General features: G+C 46.2%; 1 long non-coding RNA gene across 2 annotated transcripts in view; it reads left to right on the forward strand.

Moving 5' to 3' along the window:
• Positions 1-23198, forward strand: part of LOC137638357 (uncharacterized) — a 1259132-nt gene that overhangs the window by 946018 nt on the left and 289916 nt on the right. The gene's annotated exons all lie outside the window — the stretch shown is intronic.

Raw genomic sequence — 23198 nt, forward strand, 5'->3', positions numbered from 1 at the left:
TATATTTATATATATATATTTATATATATAATTATATATATATATTTATATATATGTATATATATATATATATATATGTATATATATATATATATATATGTATATATATATATATATATGTATATATATATATATATATATATGTATATATATATATATATATATGTATATATATATATATATATGTATATATATATATATATATATATATATATGTATATATATATATATATATATATGTATATATATATTTATATATATATATATATATATATAAATATATATATGTATATATATATAAATGTATATATATATATAAATATATATATATATATATATATATATATATATATATATATATGTATATATATATGTGTGTATATATATATATATATATATAAATATATATATATAAATATATATATAAATATATATATATATATATATATATATTATATGTATATATGTGTGTAGTTGTGTGTATGGGTCTCTAATTCCGAGATAATGAGTGGATTAAAGATACAGAATGATGCAGTGCATGTAGGAGGGCTCGATTATATCTATTTTCACCTGTCTGTACAGGTTTAAAAGTGGCTAGTACTGAAGTACACTTCTTTCAAAGGTGGTTCTCCCATGATTCAGCAGTTAAGGTATGAGTTCATTAGAAATAATTGTGGTATTTCTTTAAGAATATTGAAATGTGGAAATAATGTTGAAATAGGATTGTAAATAGGCTTTCAGAATATAGAATGTTTGAGTGAGGTAGAATATATAGAAATGGAAATGTACAAGTGACTGGCTTAACTATTTAGTTGGTGGGAGATAAGTAAGTGCCTGGGGATGCAGGGCCAGTATTACAGACTCCCTTTGTCTCTGTGCCTACAGCCCTGCATATTTCAGGGTAGTGGGGCACTGAATGTGCCTTACATCCCCCCCCCCCCCGTGATAATGTGTCCCAGTGTTGTGGCTTCTGTTGGAGCAACCCATGCGATTTCTCCCGCCAGGGAAGCATCGTTGTCATTCAGACCTCGACCGCTGTGCTTGCAGACCCTGGATTAAGAGCCAAGAAAAGGAATAAGCATGCCTAGTGATGTTTCTCCTCCTCCTCATTGTCATCCGATTCCTCTTCTAAGATGAAGTTGGGAAGAGGTCAAAGAATTCTAGGAAGGTCAGCCGGAGTTACAAGGATAGGGCTCCTTGGGACACCACCTCTCGCTCGAGGAGATTGGACAGCACTTGAGTGACCTCCAGCCCCGTGGGGGTTGGAGTCACAGCTTCATGCCATGAACCCCAGTGGTCAGTGCATAGGGTCCCAGCTAAACACGGTAGCTCAACATGGTTAAGAGTATCGTACCATTTGAGGCTGTCATTACTTACTTGTGTGCATTGGAAGACCAAGAAAGGGGGACCAGAGTGACATTTTCCCCGTGCCACGAATCATGGGGCTGCCTTCGGCCCCCTGCACCAATCAGCAGAGGGAGAGATACCTGGGATTTTATCCGTCTTTGCTAGGATCCATACCAGTAATTCTCCTCCCATTGCTTTTGTCCTTCCCAGGCCCTCATCAGCCCCTAATTATGTACAGGGTTCTGTCTTTGAGTGAAATGGACAAACATGTGGGAAGAGACAGAAGGCACATCCTTCTCGGGTTGCAAGTGAACAGCCAAGAGGGCGTTTGCCTTGGCCTCTCTCCATGCTGTTTCCTGGTTTGATCAGCAGGCAGGAGCAGTGACGTACTTCGCAAAGACAATGAGGTTATCAACCCCTGAGTCTTAGGAGTACAAGAGTCTTGTTCTGTCTTGTGGTAATGCTATGATCTTCCTGGCTCAGCAGACGGTAAGCCATTATGCTAACTGATTTTTGAAGAGACCGCACGCTGTGATGTCCCATTTCTCAAAACAAGTTGTATATAGGTGGCGGTGTCATTGAGAAACTTATCAGCATGGGGCCCACGTCTCCCCGTCCTAGGAGTGTATGTACAGGGAACAGTGGAATCTTGGAGGACTGCTTTGTAGGACTCCCAGATCCAGTACGTTGTCTCCTTCAGGGGCCTCTGCCCTTTGAAGGTGGCAGTGTCCAAACATTCAGGCCCATTCAAACCTGCAGGATCAGAATTGATGAAGGGCTCTGTGCCCATTCCGAGACCCCGATCGGTATCACCTGCAACCTCTTCCCGTAAAGAACCTGTACGTGCACAGTTTTTGAGGACCCCAACCTGGTCCTTTCAGGAAGGGTGGAGGTAGGAAGAGGAGAAAGGAGAGAGATAAATTCTGATGCCTGTGTTCCCCCTCTGCTGCTGCTGAAAATAGGGATGCCTGTCTTCCCACTGGGTGACTTGGCAGTGACACGGGATCGACTCTTGGTTAGTGAGTGTCCTCCAGGATAGTTACTTGCTACTTTTCAGGACAGCGGGCACTCCCACCCTATCTCGGTTGCCGATAAATTTTCTGTTGAATCATCCTACAGCTTTGAAAGGCAGAGGTGAAAGGGATATTGGGATATTGGATAATAATGAATGAGCTCAAAATGGTTTAAAATGAGTCTCCAGGATTCTACAGTCGGGTCTTCTTGATGGAGAACGTGACTGTGGGCTAGAAACGGCCATCGACCTCTCTCATCTGAACAAGTTTGCTCAACCAACTAAGTTCAAGATAAAACCAGTACAGTCTGTGCTGTCTTCCATCCGAGAAGGAGACACCATGCTTTTAGTAGATATGAAGGACATGTACTTTCAAAGTGCCTATTTATCAGCCCTCTCAAAAATACCTCTGCTTTTCCCTCTATGATACATGGTATCAGTTAAAGAATGTACATATATTCATGTACAGGCCAGGCCTTATCAGTTTTTCATCTCTATGAACGACAGGTAGGAGGTTGCTAGGGTCACTACTTAGCTCATGTACAGGGCAAGCGGTGGTCACTTCCAGGAAAGAGAACGAACCGTCCAGTTAGGTTCTAAACAGACTTCCAACTCTTCAAGCAGTGAGTCTCCCTGTTAAAGGATAAGGGTTTTGTATGCTGCGCATGAACAAATCACAAACTTTTAAAGTAATTTATATTTTTCCTAGCTATACAAACTTGAGTCCTTTAATCCAGTTTCTTTCTTAAACCACCCCTCTCAGTTCCTGGCCGAAAGATCAAAAGTGAAGCTCTCCTGCCTGAATAGGGGACAGAACTCCTCAGTTCCTGGCCGAAAGATCAAAAGTGAAGCTCTCCTGCCTGAATAGGGGACAGAACTCCTCACCCCACACCCTCACTAACTGGTTAACTGCACGTTATGTAAGATTTGATGACTGTATCCAGCTCACGTGGAACAATCTCTGTAATTAAAGGACTCAGATTTATATAGCTAGGAAAAATACAAATTACTTTAAAAATTTGTGATATTACCCCACTAACAATTACAAGCTCTAAAGTGGTAAAACTGTAGTTAACAGGACATTTATTATCTCGAAAAGCTCATCTCACATTGGCATCTAAATAAACAGTGACTTCAGTGATGTCTGACGAGATGCTAATCACTTTTCCATGTTCTACCCTACAATCTAGTTTCTATAAAATAGAAAGTACAGTTACGGTTGATCTAGGCTGAAGGACGAGAATATCCTGAAGGGGAATCCTTTGGAGTATCCTCCCCTAGATTTGCTACAGTACTTTAAATGGAGGCATCAAACGAAGGTTGGGGACTCATCTAAGAAACCAAACTGTTGTAGGATATTGATTACAGTCAGAGAAGAGCGTGCAAATAACCTGCTAGAACAAACGGCAGCACTCCTGGTGCTTACATCATTTCAACAGCATTTAATAGGCCACTCGGTAGCATTGATGATCAATAACATTACCATAGTGGCCTACGTCAACAAGCAACGAGGTACTGTTTCACAGTATCTCTGCAAGTTGACTGTGCAGGCTCATGAATGGGCACAAAACAACACGTGGAGTTGTAGGCGAGATTCATTCCTGACAAAAGAAATATAATTGCCAAAACACTCAAGTCACCAGGGACAAGGGGTTAGAGCAGAGTGGGCCTTTTCTCCTCAAGTGGCGATGAGCCTTTAGACTTTGTGGGGTTCTTGAACATTAGGTATGTTTGTGATGGAGCTCAACAGGACGTTCCTGATCTGCTCACCAATCCCAGATCAGGCAGCAGACCTAGAAGATGACTTTCAACATCTATAGGATAGCCTTGATGTTATGCTTTTCTGCCATTGAGAGCGATTCGAAGAGTAGTCAACAGGCTACTCACTTCTCCAAATCTCAAAATGACCATGGTGACTCTCCAGTGGCCTCGTGCACAACAATACCCGAACCTTCTGATAATTTTAACAAAGCTCCGAGTGAACTATAGTACAGTATTGTACTCAAATAGCCCAACCAACTTTGCCAGTCTCATCTGCTAAGACACCACAATTCAGTTACATCCCCGACACTTCATGGGTGGAAACTACCCAGCATCTCCTTTGAAAGGAAGGCTTTTCACAATATAACGTAGGAAGTGTCTGGATACCAACGAAAGTCCCCTATGGCAATTGACCGGCCAAAGTGGTCTATCTTCTGTGATTGGTGTTGAGGGGCAGATGGACTGTAATGTAAACCCATCATCTTACTTTAGCATTAAATTTCTGTCATCATACCTCAGAGATATAGAATACTCCAAGACAGTCTGCCTTGATGACAGAAGCTTAACCTATCACCTGAAAATGTCAGGTCATTAGGAAGTGAATTTGAATTAACATCTGCGCCTCCAAAGGTCCGAGGGTTATCGCATCTTGGGATTTTAAACTAGATTGATTATAAGAGCTTCCTCCCTCATAAGGTCGAGTTCCCTATCAAGAGATGAATATATTCATGTAAGAACAAATGCTAAATTATTAAAAGTAATGTGCATTTTTTCTTAACTGTACAAACATTGAGTTACCGGTAATATTCCTTCTTCATGTGAAGGTTAAGTACAATACTCGGTGAGCTGGTAAGGGAGGGGCCTTTCTTTGCTGTGCCAGTAACTATCTAGCCTACACTACGCTGTGGATATTTAACATCAGTTTCCAGCTTTGCTAAAATCCTACACCTGTTTAAGGAGTCAGGTTTGTATAGGAAAAATACAAATTACTTTTAAAAACTTGTGATTTTACATTTATTGATAAAAGAATTTTATTTGGGTAGTTTTATTTCTGCCAAGATTTTGAAGTTATTCTGCTGCTTTTGATTGTACATTTGATGAAGTAAGTCTGGTATGTAGTGCTACCATGCTGTGTTTTATGGAATTTGCTGTCATATGTAACAAAATTGTAGGAACAGTGAAAGTTTATAAATGAACACCCAAATTATTTTAGGCTTGATTATTAAGTTTGATATTATTTTAGGTAATCTTGCCAAAATTCATTTGTTCTTCAAAATCTGTTGAAGATTTTGTTCTGATCTCCTCTTTATTTCAGGGTGATGTCCCTTCATCAATGTCTACTTCTCAAACTACTTTATTATAAAGACTTTAGTTAGTCCCACCAGTTGAGGTCGAGGAGGAGCAGATCCTCCTTATCTAATAAAATTTTATTTGTTCATGGAGAATATAGGTAAGTCCCAAGACAGGTGTAGCGTATTCCGTAATGTTATCAAGCAGATGAGCCTCGGCAGCACAAAGGTGCTAAATGATTTCCCATTTCATAGCACTATGCCAAAATAATGAATCCACATAAGCCAACCCAATGTAAGAGTATTTGTTTGTTGGTCAATGTAAACATTTGGCCCGAAAGATAATCACTTTAGTTTATTTATTCTTGTAGCGTTCCCACTTACCTGACCTTAACTTCAACTTACCTAATTGTTTTGATTTATAGTATTGTATGGTGGTTCTTGCCGAGACAACTTTTTAGAAAATTAAAAATCATTATTTTATAAATTAAGACAGTAAATATAAAGTACAGTTTAGGTTAGGCTAGAAATAACATGGAATTAATGTTAGCAGTTGGATGATATCCTGGCTGTGTAGGTGGATACCAGCAAGATCTAAAATCATGAGGCATTTGATGTCAAGTTAAAGTCTCGCTTATATTACACCTAATAAAACTATTTCAATTATAACAACAATTTGTCCAATGTGCTGGTAAAAATTTCCAAGTCACATTTGAATAAAATTTATTTTTTTTTCTTTTACAAAATGTCTATGATAACCATTACACTCTAGATCATCTTTCAGCTCAAATAAATGATAAAACACAGAAGCCTTTCTGTACATTTTGTGGATTTAGCGGGAGTATAGGGTATATGAATACTCAATTGATATTTCAGGGTACAAATTTGTTTTTCAAAATAAAAATAAACTTATTATATTGGCTTTAGAATAGTTTAGGGCTTCATAGTAATTATAAATACTGTAGGCTCTTAATTCAAAATCCAAAATCTAGGTACTGTATACTGTATCTTGTATTATAAGGATTTGTGCCAAATCACATATATCGTACTATGCTAATACAGTAATAATAATATTTTCCACATTTTTATACCCAGAATTTATACTCCATAAAAAATTAGACACAATGAATAAAGCATTTTTTTAAAATAGAATATTACGTATAGTTCTTCTTTTAAGGCTTTGTAATTTTTGTGGCTCAATTAACAAAGACAACTTGTTATTCTTTATTGTAGTAAATTTTTTTCTTACATAGATGGCCATATATAAAAATAAATGTTTTTTACACTTGGTCTATATTTGATTGGAGTAATTACAAAGTGAGCTCTTTTCTGTCCTGTAACTTACTATATTTTCCTGTATTTGCCTCCTAGTTCTATCCATAATACACTAGGCCTTTCTACAGCTGTTTTTTTTCATGTAAAAGTAATCTAAATATTTTATTTCCTCTGTACACATCCTTCTACCAATTCCTCATTCTCCTTGCACACTGGCCAACTTGCCCATAAATATGCTTATTGCAAAAGAATGTTTTAATAAAGCGTCAAGTATTATATGAAAAGAAAATTTAATTTCTAGTAATAATAATAATCTTATATTTTCAGGAGGTAGAACTACTAAACCAGCCTTTGAAGATACTGTACTCACAATGGAAGATAAAAGTATTTAGAGTTACAAATATTCTCTATGCTATTGAAAATATTCCTACTAGGAAATGGTTTTCCTGGCAAGTATCAGTCAAGAAACAATGATTATCTTACAAACATTGGAAACTCTCTACAAGATCCCAAGATCCGAGAAAATGAAACAAATTATTACTGCTCTGTATTTGTTTACGGAAATCGGTGCTGGATGCTGTAAGTGGTTCCAAAGAGAATTGTGTGAGGATCAATACCTTCAGAGGTTGCGGTGGTAAGTTTCCCATTACTATATTCATAAAAAATATTTTGAATACAGTACATACAATATATTGTATAAATTAGAAAACTGCAAAACTTAATTTACTTAATAGAAGGGCAGTACCTATCATAGACTGAATATCAGGGTTTTTTTTTAATATATACAGTATGTTGTTGTACATTACAGCATCATGACAGAGATTATGGATGAATTGCCTTGTAGCAGTGGTATGAAATGATATCTAAGGTCTCTCTTGGTGTCACCAATCTTAATTTTTCTCTGATTAACGAGCCACTTTTTTTTATCCCATTTTGGCAGTCCCTGGTGTTTTGCTATCTTTCTCAGGTAGTTTCTTCTCTTTTGTTGAACCCCTTCACAGTTACTTCATTCTCTGGTAATAGGTGCTTTTCTCTCTAGTGGAGCCTTTTCATGATCACTTCTCTCTCTTTTTATAGTCAATCACCTCCTCTCCAGTGTTGGTGGTAGGCCCCTTCTCAGTTGTTTTTATCTCGGTTGGATAGTCCCTTTACGGGTACTTTTTCCTTCGTTGTAGGTTCTTTCTTGGTATTCTCTTACCCCAGGCTCTTTTTCTCAAGCCTTTTTTTTTTGGTTTCTTGGCCATTTGTTTCTTTGATAGTAGATTCTTTCCGTCACATCTTTGTTATGGCACTCCTCTTTCTTTAGTGTTGGAAACATTCTCTCTATGGTGGTGGGTGGGCTGCTTCACTCTCTTGTGATGAACCTCTTCTCATTTTGGTGGTAGACTCCGGTTATTGTCTCTCTGGTAGAGAACACCTTCTTGGGCATACTTTCTCCGGTGCTTGGTCCGGCCTTGTCAGGTGCTTCTCTCTATGGTGCTGGTCTGTCCTTGTCAGTAAATTGTTTCTCTGATGCTTGGTCTCTTCTCTCCACTAGGGGGTTCCTTCTTGGTCTAGTCTCTCTCCTGTGTATTCCTTTTCAGTCTTTTCTCTCTCCTCTCTCTCGTGGTGGATCCCTTCTCGGTCGCTTCCCCCCTTTGGTGGTGGGTTCCTTCTTGGTTACTTTCCTCTTTGGTGGTGGGTCCTTTCTCAGTCGCTACTCTCTGTGGTGGTCGGTCTCTTCTTAATAGCTTTTCTCTCCTCTCTCTGGTGATGGCCTCCTTCTCTCTCATACTATGCTTATTTTTTTCTTTGGTGTTGGCACCCTTTTCAACTTTTCTGTCTTTGGTGGAGGGAGCTATCTTGGCATTCTCTCTCAGGTGATTAACTGCTCTTTTATTTAGAATTTAAAGCTCTCTCATAGAATTTGAAAAAGTGATACATATATTCCTTCTCTTTAAATCTTTCTTCTACTCTTCTACCGTACTTAGTTTTTTCTTATGGTGGACATCTTATTGGTTGGGCAGTGAATACTCTTCTATTGGGATTACCCTTGTTAATATATATTATTTTTTATGAGTTTTTATGGTCTCTTACATTATCTTCTGAGGTGGGCTCTGTTTTGGAAGTCATCTTTTTCTCTCTGGGAAATGTAAATTTTTTCCTGTTATATACTGCTTTAGTTTGTTATGATGGATCTGTTTTTTTGGCTACTATAATGCACACATTTGTTTTTATATGGCCGTCCTACTCTTATATTGTGAATAACTTTTTACTTGTACCAAAGCTTTTTGCGAGTCCCATTTTGATTACTTTGTCACGTGGTGTGCTTGTTCTTGGTCTCTCTCCCTCTTTAGATGGCTGCTCATGGTGGTGCATACTTTTATATTTCTCTTTTGATAAGGTATTGTATGCACTCTCTCATTGTGTGCATTACTCTCAGATGCCCCACCTTTTTTTGTGGTGCTCTGCCTCTTATGGTGCATTTATTATGACTTTTCTACTCATTCCTTTTGATCACTTGGTCTGTTTCTTTCTTGTGGTACACCTCTTTATGTACTCAATCTTCTGTGGTACATATCATGACGAGGCTTACTGTGGAGCAGTGTTTCGTTACCCCCTCATTAAGTTTATCTGAAAAATAAACAATATTATGAAGTTTTCTGCAATTATACATATATTCTTGATTAAAATTTAGTGCACTGACTACTGTTATTATTTATTCCATTAAAGGTTATTTCCATTATAACTTGTTTTTTTAATTCCCAAAGAAGTTTCTGTTGCTAAAATTGTCATGTATAAAGTAGACATTTGACCAGTTATAGTTATGCACTGAAGCATATATATAAAAAATTATATTTAAAATATGGGTTCAACAAAATTTTGCAAATCATATAGCTAGAACTTTATCATCAGTGGTTTCTTGAAAGTCCCATCAAAATCACAATTTGTTAAATGGCAAAAGTATAATTGATGTTCCAAGCATTATAAATTTTATTAAATTTTGTACATTATAAATTTTATTAAATTTTGTTTGTTCCGTAACCGAAATACAAACCACGCTATTTACAAAGGGTTATTACTTTTAGCGTAGCTGAAATGGCGAGCCATTAGAATTTAACGAGGGTGTATTACCCCCGCGCTAGTTAGCGGGGGGGTAGGGGAGTGGTAGCTAGCTACCCCTCCTCCCCCTCACACACAGGTGAATACTCACTTTCACTTTTGGCTCGGACTGTGACAGACGTCTCTGTCTTGGTCCTCGCTTGGCAGCCATTGTCTGTTTTGTCTTTACTTAATCGCTTACTTTTCTTTTACTCAATATATATGTAAACATGTTTTCATGTTTGTATATATATTTGAGTATAGAAATAAGTAAGTTTCCTTTTCAGATGTGTGTGTGTAGTGTACGATATCTACGTGGAGGCCTCGGCAGTTAGGCCACCACGGCCTAATTTTATGGGTTGCGATCGAGTTTGACTTCGGTCTTTCTCTCTCTCTCTCTCTCTTGAGGTCGTTCACCCTTTTACTATGTTTTACTACGCCCTTGTAGCTTCCTTCCCGTGTGGGTGGGGTTGCTACGCCGTACATTTTGTTTCAATTAGTTTATGAATCTAATTGTAGTTGTTAATTTTTCAGCTTGTAGAACGATTCCTTTCGGGGTTTTCGTTTTTTTCTTTAGTGTTCATTCATTTTTAAATTACATAATTACATAGTTACATAATTATAATTGTTATAATTCTGTTTTGGTTACAGCTCTCCTTCCGCGAGTGTAAGTGGTTGTGAGGGCACGTGCCTGTTGTGTAATTCTTGTTCCTTTTCCTCGGGATTCCTCTTCGGAGCCTTCCCGGGGGAATGAATGTGTACTAATATTATTTGTTTTATTTTTTTACAGTTACCGATCTAGTTCGTTTCTGTAATATAGCAACGGTGTGAGCTGTCTGGTTGAGTCCTGGGGATTCGGCTGTTGCTGCCTCCCCCCTTGTATTGTCGTCAGGGGCGTGTCTCCTTCTACTGGTAGTACTCCCGTGTCGACGGACAGCTCTCCAGTTCATTTTAGAACAGTCAGGAGGCTTGCCTCCTTGGGCGGATAACTTTCCTTCCGAGGGAAGTTTTTTTCCTGTCCAGGCTTGAGCTTTTCCTCTTTTGGGGGGTTCTTCTCTTGCCTTTTTTTCGTGCGACTATGCTCTTGGTGCTGAGCGGTCGCACCTGCAGTTTCGCTCAAGGGGCTGGGCAACTGCAGGGGCTCCTCTTCGGAGGATTGCCCCTTTTAGGTCACTGGCTGACCAGTCTCTTCCACGAAGTGTTTCTCTGTCGTTCGCGAGAGAGTACACTCATAGAGACTCCTCTTCGGAGGTTTCTTCTGTTGCTGTTGCTGTTGGCCTCCCTCGCCGTAAGGCCCTCCGTCCGCCTCGTCGTAAGGGCCTCTCATCTCCCTATAAGGGTGCTTGAGGCGCCTTTTTGAATCTCCGTTTGCAGCCTACAACTTCTTTTTCTCGATCTTCCGTCTTGGTGCAGATGGACAGCAGTCTAATCTCGTCTCCCGACGGGCAACGGTCTTCCCGACGGACAACGGTCTTCCCGACGGACAGCGGTCTTCCGACGGACATCAGTCTCCCGGCGGACAACGATCCCTTCGGGGCAAAGGGTTGCCCCCACGGGGGTTCTTCCCTTGCGTGTCAGGGTTTCCCTGCGCGCCCTTCTGTTCGTCAGCGCTCTCCTGTTCGTCAGCGCTTTCAAGATGATCTTCCCTGCGGTTCCTGTTACGTGCCCTGTGCGCCCACGTTCGCCCTCGCGATCTAGAACTTCGGTTCAGGTCGGGGTCAAGGACTCTTCTTTGCGCAGGCTTCCACGCGTAGCCTTCTGCTCGTCAGCGATCATCAGCTCGTCAGCGATCATCAGCTCGTCAGCGATCATCAGCTCGCCAGCGATCGTCAGCTCGTCAGCGATCATCAGCTCGCCAGCGATCTCCGGATCGCCCATGTGTGTTACAGCTGGCACGCCAACGTTCTCCAACACTTCTGAAGGAACATGGTTCGCCAGCTACTAGCTCAACTGCGGATGCTGATCGCCATCGCGCGACCCTCAACTGCAGATGCTGATCGCCATCGCGCGACCCTCAACTGCGGATGCTGATCGCCATCGCGCGACCCTCAACTGCGGATGCTGATCGCCATCGCGCGACCCTCAACTGCGGATGCTGATCGCCATCGCGCGACCCTCAACTGCAGATGCTGATCGCCATCGCGCGACCCTCAACTGCGGATGCTGATCGCCATCGCGCGACCCTCAACTGCGGATGCTGATCGCCATCGCGCGACCCTCAACTGCGGATGCTGATCGCCATCGCACAACCCTGAACGATTGCCCGCTTACGCATGCTGCTCCTCATCGCACAACCCTGAACGATCGCCCTCTTGCGGATGCTGATCACCATCGCACCCTTTCACGCGATCATTCACCTGCGCATGCTGCTCGCCATCGCACAACCCTGAACGATTGCCCGCTTACGCATGCTGCTCCTCATCGCACAACCCTGAACGATCGCCCTCCTGCAGATGCTGATCACCATCGCACCCTTTCACGCGATCATTCACCTGCGCATGCTGCTCGCCATCGCACAACCCTGCACGATTGCCCGCTTACGCATGCTGCTCCTCATCGCACAACCCTGCACGATTGCCCGCTTACGCATGCTGCTCCTCATCGCACAACCCTGAACGCTCGCCCTCTTGCGGATGCTGATCACCATCGCACCCTATCACGCGATCATTCACCTACACATACTGCTCGCCATCGCTTACCGCCAGCGATCTTCTTCACCTACGCGGCAGCACGATCCCTCGCCGTCACGCCCATTCGCCTGCGCGCCCGCGCGATCGCTCGCCTGCGCGCCCGCGCGATCGCTCGCCTGCGCGCCCGCGCGATCGCTCGCCTGCGCGCCCTCGCGACCGCTCGCCTTCGCGACCGCTCGCCTGCGCGCCCGCGCGACCACTCGCCTGTGCGCCCGCGCGACCATTCGCCTTTGCGCGACCGTTCGCCCTCGCGCGACCATAGTTCGCGGCGAATTCCACAGCCGGTGGTAGCAGCAGGGACGCGTGCTCCTAGGCGGCACTCGGGATCACCTCCATCCAAGCACAGGTTGGTAGTGCAGGACGAAGACAGGTCAGTACAGCATTCTTCCCACCTTCTTTTCAGGCAGGAACCGTCGTGTCCTCTCCAAAGGATCGCCCGATCCCTTTCACCTTAGCGAGGATTTCGGACTCTGTGTCCTTGGAGCAGCAGACATGGTTTGATCCGCTGGCACGGGCGTTAATGAGGGTTATGAAACCAGCACTCACCGGCCAGGGTAACAAACCAGCGGCTGTCTCTCCTACGCTGAAGAGAAAGAGAGGAGTGGACTTCGTGGTGACTTCCCCCAGGGCGAAGTTGGTTCCCAAGAGGTCGGTCTCGAGGGTCCCCTCTCCTGCACGAGTACTCTCTCCTTCTCCCGCCCTGGAAGGATTTTTGGCGGGGGGGCTTTCCGTTAAAGATTTCTCCATCGGACAAGGGGTGACTGCTTACCTCTTCCTCTGGGAGCTTACCAGGTTCTTTCCCTCCTCGGTTACGGCCCGAGGTTTGGTTCAAGGAAGCTACAGGAAGATCAAGGGTACTTTCCTCCTCTCGAGCTCAGGCACCTTGGCCTTTCGTCGTTAAGTATCTACTTGCGGACAAGCTCGATGTTGTACCATCTGGACGCACTGACTGAAGGCTTCCTTCGGGTGTCTCATCTGTGGAGGTCAACGACCTCAGACACCCTTCCATCCTTGAGAAGAGTTTTGTCTTTGCCCAAGGACAGAGACTTAAACATCTGCTGTGCGGAGTAAATCGACTTCCGGTTTCACTCCTCCAAGGCGCTTTCTTCCAGACTCTGCAGGGCTCCAGCTCCCTTTTCTTTCAACCACGTCGGCCTAAGTTATCGGCTACGACAACTGGGACAAGGTGTCCAATTGCAGTTTCCTCCTGTCAGGAACAGATGGCACGGGAGACTCCCCCGGGGGGGCATAGTCCTAAAAGGAGTTCACGAACTCTAGGATTGCAGGTTTTTTCGCTGGGAGGATGCTTAAGGTTACTCATCCGAATGACAGCTTCCCGATGCCCATTCCCGCACAATCTCTGTGAGTAGCCAAGGATATCGCGCCTGCCGTCTCTGTCAGCGAATTCAGTGTCTCTGAACCTCTATGCCATAGCATCAGCAGAGTTGCCCGGTTGGGCAGAATGATCCATACCTTAGGCGAAGGTCTTCCTTAGGATCATCGACGGCTTCACCCCCGGCCCCCTCAGTCGATCCTTTCTTGTAAGGAAGGATCTGAGAGGGGATGTCCATAGTCGACCTCTCAGCCCTGATCAAGTTTGTCGAACAAACTTTGGCCAGCGTAGACCAGCAGAATCGATCAGACTGGTAACGAGGCGACAGGACTCCTTTAACCCTGGATCGGAAGGACGGGTACTTTCAGTTTCCATTCCATCCATCTTCCAGGGTGCTCGTCGAATTCAGCCTAAACTGCAAGTATTCCTGCTTATGATGCAGTGTGGCTATCCCGCCGTGGCATAGCAGGTTTGTTTCCCCAGAGAACTCTCCCTGCCTTCCTCTTGGCCGCTCAGGTGCAGACTTCCGCCTCCTCTGCTGTTTGGAGGGCTGGTCAACTCCGGTAGGCTCGGGTTTCGACCTTCTTCAGCGCCGGGAAAAGCTTCCGAATGCTGACCATGAGTGTGGGCTCATGGTATTTTGCTTGGAGCCTTCTCTTCCTCTGCCTCAACATCTGGAGTATCTGGCCATGATATTGAGTCAACCGCCTTACCACGTTGGAAACCCCGCTTCTCGTCCGTCCAGCGAGGTTAAGCAACGTCGGTACTTGGATGGGTGACCACCTGGGGACGCCAGATTCTGTTACCACATCCTCCGAGCCTTCCTTTCGGTTGACTGTGGCAAGACTGAGGAGAGTCGCAGTACCTGTTCTCAGTCAAGCAGAGTTTTCAGCCCTACCTTGAAACGTTTCCTAGTTCTTCTTTCCTCATTGACCCGTTTATAGTCCGAACGGTCGCCTCAGGATAAGTTCCATGTGGGGCGATCCAAGTTCCGGTGGCTTCAGGCAATGTTTAACCGGACTCCCTGGCCCTATGGGATCAGCGGAACTATTAAACCTGCAATGGGTGTTGACCTATGGAGCCTCTTGATGGTAGTGGATATTCTCGTCCTTTCCCCACATTCTTGATGCGGTTCTCGGACTCGTCAAAGGAAAGGGGGGGGGGGCATGTTCCGGTCCAGGCCTATGGTCAAGACCTGAAGGATACCTCTCCATCATTCAGGCAGGCTTAAGGGCCTTAGTCTGGCCCCTCTTCAGATCCTACCGCTCCTGCCAAGTCGCCCCGTTGCGTGTCGACTTCATGCTAACCAGCAGGGGACGCATTTTCACACCTTCACATCTTGCAGTAGAGATACCGGGATGATTGAGATTCTCTCAATTCCACCATCGGCTCTCTCATTCCAGGCAGGGGAATGTTTCTCTCAGACTATCCGAGCAGAGCCTCATAGAGAGAGTGTACCTAAGGGTCTTTGACCTTGGGTAACCAGCAAGTGCTGGTCTGGGGGACCTGATCGCGACAGCTTGGAACCTCAAGCTTCCGCTAGTTTTCCCCCCAGTCTCAGACCCCGAGACTCTGGCAAGATGCATTCCGGTGATGGTGGGACAACTTCGACGCCTGCGTCTTCCCTCCTTTTTGTCTGCGGACAATGGGTCTCAACAAAACCAGGCTGTCTGTCAACCTTTCAATGGGAGAGCTCCACTGGGACTATGCGCAGAACGGTTTCTGGACCCTCTGCTTCCCCTGACGGAACTCCCGGGAGAGCTTCTCCCACGGCGCAGACTACTCAAGCAACCACACTGCGACATCTCTCCCGAACCGGGACGTCGCTTCGGCTTCATGCCTGGAGACACTACGCTTCCTCCTCTAGAAGAGACAACCCGCTACAGTCGCGGTACGGAGGTCGCGTCATCTGCGATAGTCATCCACAGGGGTCTCCCAGGCAAAGTGAAGAGTCTAAGGTGGTTGGTGCCGTGGGAGATATACCTCTTCCCGTGAGGCCTCTTCTCCAGCAATAACGGTCTTATTGCCTTTCGGCGGGAGGAAACTCCTTCCGCTCTTGGCAATGAAGCCTGTCGCTCAGCCTTTCCCTGACCTTCAGGCTTAAAGGAATAACTTTTTCCTGCCCGCTGGATCTATCCTCGCTCATGCGAAGCTACGATCGTCCCTGCCCTAGTCGGAGGAAGACCTCCAACTTGGAGCATGGCTCGGACTTTTAGTCCTTTAAGAGATCTTCTCAAGACCCTTTTATGACAGGCCTCGGATTGTATTCCGCCTTGGGTCTTCTGCTCACTCTGGCCACGGCCAGTGTGTAAGCAATCTTCTTGGTCTTACTACTCCCCCCCCCTTTCTAAGGAAGAGGGGAAGGCAACATTCAGGCTCGCTCCTGAGTTGTTGGCTAGACTCAGAATCTGAGGGTCCCGACCCTTCGGTCCGATTCATTCAAGATTTTGAGTCTCCATTCTGTGTCTGATGTCCCAAGACCTTCTCTTTCTTGCCAGTACAGGAATCGAGAGGTTAGCGCTGGGAACAGCTGCAGTTTGGCCTCAGTTGCAGCCGATTTGGGAACACAAGGAGGACATGGGGGGAGAGTCACCAGTATACCTCTTCAGCCCGGACTCAAGGACATTCATCTCGACCTGTCTTCAGACCCTCCCCCGTCACGTCGCCCTACAGCACGATGTTGGATACATCGCAACGTCCCTCGCCTTCGAGTAATACTACTCTGTGACGCAGGTGCTACAAGCTGGAGTCTGGAAGCGTCTGATGACCTTCGCAGCCCGCTTCCTGCAGGGCGTGACCCACAGGAGTCTCGATACGTTTTCTATCGCTCTGTGGTGGCTACACAACAGCTGGTCTAACCTCAGGCTCCTTTTTGGACAGGTAGCAGAAGGTTGAGGGCATTGTTATCAGGTTTTAGTCTGCATGAACGAAAGAAGTATGTCTGGCCCTTACTTCTTTCTTCATCATCCCCTCTACGGGGAAGCAGCATCCTGGTCTCTGCATAGCTGACCTCGAACCTCTGCAGGTAAACCATGCTTCCTTGTGTTCCGAGTATTGAGTCAATACTGTCGCGTCCCCCATACCCTGACGAGGTGGTATTGGGAACGTCCTAACCCAGAGTTCCTTCTGGAACTCCAGGTCAACTGCCTAGGACGGGTCACACTTCTTCCTTCACACACAAGCTTACGTAGGCCACATGGTTCCTTGCGGTGCAAGGAACTTGTGAGGTGCAGGGACTCCTTTTCTCGAGTGCGACTCACTCGGATTCTGAGTCCCCGGGTAAAGCCAAAGCCAGTATGGCTGGGGACTTTCCACCCTTCCTAAGGGATAAGTCACCCTTTGTAAATAGCGTGGTTTGTATTTCGGTTACGGAACAAATGACAAATTCGAAGATAATTTGTATTTTTCCTAACCATACAAACCTTAGCTATTTACACATATTTGCCCGCCAGCCCTGTCCCCCAAGACAAGTCCTACCTCTAAGTGAAAGTGAGTATTCACCTGTGTGTGAGGGGGAGGAGGGGTAGCTAGCTACCACTCCCCTACCCCCCCGCTAACTAGCGCGGGGGTAATACACCCTCGTTAAATTCTAATGGCTCGCCATTTCAGCTACGCTAAAAGTAATAACCCTTTGTAAATAGCTAAGGTTTGTATGGTTAGGAAAAATACAAATTATCTTCGAATTTGTCATATTTTTCCTAATTATAAAAACCCAAGTCCTTTAAAATTTGGTAGTGAGCACTTGTAGGTAGTGAACAGTAAAGGTAGATTGTCTCTTCCAAACTCTCATCTTAAATACCTGCCCTGCCATGCATTTTCTTGAAGGCTAAGAATGTTCCTACCTTACATATTTTGTGAGCCTAGATGTGGCACCACTACTCGTAAGTTCTCCTAATGATTTCGTGTAGCCAAAGAGATGATATTCTATCAACTGATATACTTCTCCGGCCCATAACTAAGAACAGGTTCTGCATGGAATGTCTGACTGTGCCATTTATTTGAAGTATCTCCTCATGGTCCTGATGAGGCACAGTAGGAGGACTCAGGAATCGGAAATGGAACTGAAGGAATAGATCACGATCATGTCAAATCGTTCGTCTCTCACAGCGGGATTGTGCATTTTGGTTAAAAATTGTTAGACGAGCCTAAATGTCAATTCCCTCCAACCTTCCAATTGCGAGATCAGGCAGGAGATCCTATGTAGCTTGTTGGATCTCTTGGCTGACACCTCTGTCCGATTCTTTCCTCAAGGGCTTGAAGGGGAGTTTTTCTTTTGATAAGACAGGACCTTTCGGATGTCCTACCTCAGTACTCACACCTGTCTGGGAGGGCACTTCTCATATGCATGGAGACTTTTCCGGAAATTCTGGAAATTCCTAAGTCGAGGGACTTCAGTCTGAAGACTTGACCTAGGGTGGCTCAATAGCCCTTGATCACTTGTACCGACACCCTCTCAGTCGAACGAATACTGGGAGGTCCGTAATGTCACACACGGAGGCAGAGAACAGTCTGAAGACTTGACCTAGGGTGGCTCAATAGCCCTTGATCACTGGTACCGACACCCTCTAAGTCGAAGGAATACTGGGAAGTCCGTAATGTCACACACGGAGGCAGAGAACAGTCTGAAGACTTGACCTAGGGTGGCTCAATAGCCCTTGATCACTGGTACCGACACCCTCTCAGTCGAAGGAATACTGGGAAGTCCGTAATGTTACACACGGAGGCAGAGAACAGTCTGAAGACTTGACCTAGGGTGGCTCAATAGCCCTTGATCACTGGTACCGACACCCTCTCAGTCGAAGGAATACTGGGAAGTCCGTAATGTCACACACGGAGGCAGAGAACAGTCTGAAGACTTGACCTAGGGTGGCTCAATAGCCCTTGATCACTGGTACCGACACCCTCTCAGTCGAAGGAATACTGGGAAGTCCGTAATGTCACACACGGAGGCAGAGAACAGTCTGAAGACTTGACCTAGGGTGGCTCAATAGCCCTTGATCACTGGTACCGACACCCTCTCAGTCGAAGGAATACTGGGAAGTCCGTAATGTCACACACGGAGGCAGAGAACAGTCTGAAGACTTGACCTAGGGTGGCTCAATAGCCCTTGATCACTGGTACCGACACCCTCTCAGTCGAAGGAATACTGGGAAGTCCGTAATGTCACACACGGAGGCAGAGAACAGTCTGAAGACTTGACCTAGGGTGGCTCAATAGCCCTTGATCACTGGTACCGACACCCTCTCAGTCGAAGGAATACTGGGAAGTCCGTAATGTCACACACGGAGGCAGAGAACAGTCTGAAGACTTGACCTAGGGTGGCTCAATAGCCCTTGATCACTGGTACCGACACCCTCTCAGTCGAAGGAATACTGGGAAGTCCGTAATGTCACACACGGAGGCAGAGAACAGTCTGAAGACTTGACCTAGGGTGGCTCAATAGCCCTTGATCACTGGTACCGACACCCTCTCAGTCGAAGGAATACTGGGAAGTCCGTAATGTCACACACGGAGGCAGAGAACAGTCTGAAGACTTGACCTAGGGTGGCTCAATAGCCCTTGATCACTGGTACCGACACCCTCTCAGTCGAAGGAATACTGGGAAGTCCGTAATGTCACACACGGAGGCAGAGAACAGTCTGAAGACTTGACCTAGGGTGGCTCAATAGCCCTTGATCACTGGTACCGACACCCTCTCAGTCGAAGGAATACTGGGAAGTCCGTAATGTCACACACGGAGGCAGAGAACAGTCTGAAGACTTGACCTAGGGTGGCTCAATAGCCCTTGATCACTGGTACCGACACCCTCTCAGTCGAAGGAATACTGGGAAGTCCGTAATGTCACACACGGAGGCAGAGAACAGTCTGAAGACTTGACCTAGGGTGGCTCAATAGCCCTTGATCACTGGTACCGACACCCTCTCAGTCGAAGGAATACTGGGAAGTCCGTAATGTCACACACGGAGGCAGAGAACAGTCTGAAGACTTGACCTAGGGTGGCTCAATAGCCCTTGATCACTGGTACCGACACCCTCTCAGTCGAAGGAATACTGGGAAGTCCGTAATGTCACACACGGAGGCAGAGAACAGTCTGAAGACTTGACCTAGGGTGGCTCAATAGCCCTTGATCACTGGTACCGACACCCTCTCAGTCGAAGGAATACTGGGAAGTCCGTAATGTCACACACGGAGGCAGAGAACAGTCTGAAGACTTGACCTAGGGTGGCTCAATAGCCCTTGATCACTGGTACCGACACCCTCTCAGTCGAAGGAATACTGGGAAGTCCGTAATGTCACACACGGAGGCAGAGAACAGTCTGAAGACTTGACCTAGGGTGGCTCAATAGCCCTTGATCACTGGTACCGACACCCTCTCAGTCGAAGGAATACTGGGAAGTCCGTAATGTCACACACGGAGGCAGAGAACAGTCTGAAGACTTGACCTAGGGTGGCTCAATAGCCCTTGATCACTGGTACCGACACCCTCTCAGTCGAAGGAATACTGGGAAGTCCGTAATGTCACACACGGAGGCAGAGAACAGTCTGAAGACTTGACCTAGGGTGGCTCAATAGCCCTTGATCACTGGTACCGACACCCTCTCAGTCGAAGGAATACTGGGAAGTCCGTAATGTCACACACGGAGGCAGAGAACAGTCTGAAGACTTGACCTAGGGTGGCTCAATAGCCCTTGATCACTGGTACCGACACCCTCTCAGTCGAAGGAATACTGGGAAGTCCGTAATGTCACACACGGAGGCAGAGAACAGTCTGAAGACTTGACCTAGGGTGGCTCAATAGCCCTTGATCACTGGTACCGACACCCTCTCAGTCGAAGGAATACTGGGAAGTCCGTAATGTCACACACGGAGGCAGAGAACAGTCTGAAGACTTGACCTAGGGTGGCTCAATAGCCCTTGATCACTGGTACCGACACCCTCTCAGTCGAAGGAATACTGGGAAGTCCGTAATGTCACACACGGAGGCAGAGAACAGTCTGAAGACTTGACCTAGGGTGGCTCAATAGCCCTTGATCACTGGTACCGACACCCTCTCAGTCGAAGGAATACTGGGAAGTCCGTAATGTCACACACGGAGGCAGAGAACAGTCTGAAGACTTGACCTAGGGTGGCTCAATAGCCCTTGATCACTGGTACCGACACCCTCTCAGTCGAAGGAATACTGGGAAGTCCGTAATGTCACACACGGAGGCAGAGAACAGTCTGAAGACTTGACCTAGGGTGGCTCAATAGCCCTTGATCACTGGTACCGACACCCTCTCAGTCGAAGGAATACTGGGAAGTCCGTAATGTCACACACGGAGGCAGAGAACAGTCTGAAGACTTGACCTAGGGTGGCTCAATAGCCCTTGATCACTGGTACCGACACCCTCTCAGTCGAAGGAATACTGGGAAGTCCGTAATGTCACACACGGAGGCAGAGAACAGTCTGAAGACTTGACCTAGGGTGGCTCAATAGCCCTTGATCACTGGTACCGACACCCTCTCAGTCGAAGGAATACTGGGAAGTCCGTAATGTCACACACGGAGGCAGAGAACAGTCTGAAGACTTGACCTAGGGTGGCTCAATAGCCCTTGATCACTGGTACCGACACCCTCTCAGTCGAAGGAATACTGGGAAGTCCGTAATGTCACACACGGAGGCAGAGAACAGTCTGAAGACTTGACCTAGGGTGGCTCAATAGCCCTTGATCACTGGTACCGACACCCTCTCAGTCGAAGGAATACTGGGAAGTCCGTAATGTCACACACGGAGGCAGAGAACAGTCTGAAGACTTGACATAAGGTGGCTCAATAGCCCTTGATCACTGGTACCGACACCCTCTCAGTCGAAGGAATACTGGGAAGTCCGTAATGTCACACACGGAGGCAGAGAACAGTCTGAAGACTTGACATAAGGTGGCTCAATAGCCCTTGATCACTGGTACCGACACCCTCTCAGTCGAAGGAATACTGGGAAGTCCGTAATGTCACACACGGAGGCAGAGAACAGTCTGAAGACTTGACCTAGGGTGGCTCAATAGCCCTTGATCACTGGTACCGACACCCTCTCAGTCGAAGGAATACTGGGAAGTCCGTAATGTCACACACGGAGGCAGAGAACAGTCTGAAGACTTGACCTAGGGTGGCTCAATAGCCCTTGATCACTGGTACCGACACCCTCTCAGTCGAAGGAATACTGGGAAGTCCGTAATGTCACACACGGAGGCAGAGAACAGTCTGAAGACTTGACCTAGGGTGGCTCAATAGCCCTTGATCACTGGTACCGACACCCTCTCAGTCGAAGGAATACTGGGAAGTCCGTAATGTCACACACGGAGGCAGAGAACAGTCTGAAGACTTGACCTAGGGTGGCTCAATAGCCCTTGATCACTGGTACCGACACCCTCTCAGTCGAAGGAATACTGGGAAGTCCGTAATGTCACACACGGAGGCAGAGAACAGTCTGAAGACTTGACCTAGGGTGGCTCAATAGCCCCTTGATCACTGGTACCGACACCCTCTCAGTCGAAGGAATACTGGGAAGTCCGTAATGTCACACACCGGAGGCAGAGAACAGTCTGAAGACTTGACCTAGGGTGGCTCAATAGCCCTTGATCACTGGTACCGACACCCTCTCAGTCGAAGGAATTACTGGGAAGTCCGTTAATGTCACACACGGAGGGCAGAGAACAGTCTGAAGACTTGACCTAGGGTGGCTCAATAGCCCTTGATCACTGGTACCGACACCCTCTCAGTCGAAGGAATACTGGGAAGTCCCGGTAATGTCACACACGGAGGCAGAGAACAGTCTGAAGACTTGACCTAGGGTGGCTCCAATAGCCCTTGATCACTGGTACCGACACCCTCTCAGTCGAAGGAATACTGGGAAGTCCGTAATGTCACACACGGAGGCAGAGAACAGTCTGAAGACTTGACCTAGGGTGGCTCAATAGCCTTGATCACTGGTACCGACACCCTCTCAGTCGAAGGAATACTGGGAAAGTCCGTAATGTCACACACGGAGGCAGAGAACAGTCTGAAGACTTGACCTAGGGTGGCTCAATAGCCCTTGATCACTGGTACCGACACCCTCTCAGTCGAAGGAATACTGGGAAGTCCGTAATGTCACACACGGAGGCAGAGAACAGTCTGAAGACTTGACCTAGGGTGGCTCAATAGCCCTTGATCACTGGTACCGACACCCTCTCAGTCGAAGAAATACTGGGAAGTCCGTAATGTCACACACGGAGGCAGTGAACAGTCTGAAGACTTGACCTAGGGTGGCTCAATAGCCCTTGATCACTGGTACCGACACCCTCTCAGTCGAAGGAATACTGGGAAGTCCGTAATGTCACACACGAGAGGCAGAGAACAGTCTGAAGACTTGACCTAGGGTGGCTCAATAGCCC

The sequence above is a fragment of the Palaemon carinicauda genome, chromosome 3 (assembly GCF_036898095.1).
Source record: "Palaemon carinicauda isolate YSFRI2023 chromosome 3, ASM3689809v2, whole genome shotgun sequence".
NCBI lineage: Eukaryota > Metazoa > Arthropoda > Malacostraca > Decapoda > Palaemonidae > Palaemon > Palaemon carinicauda.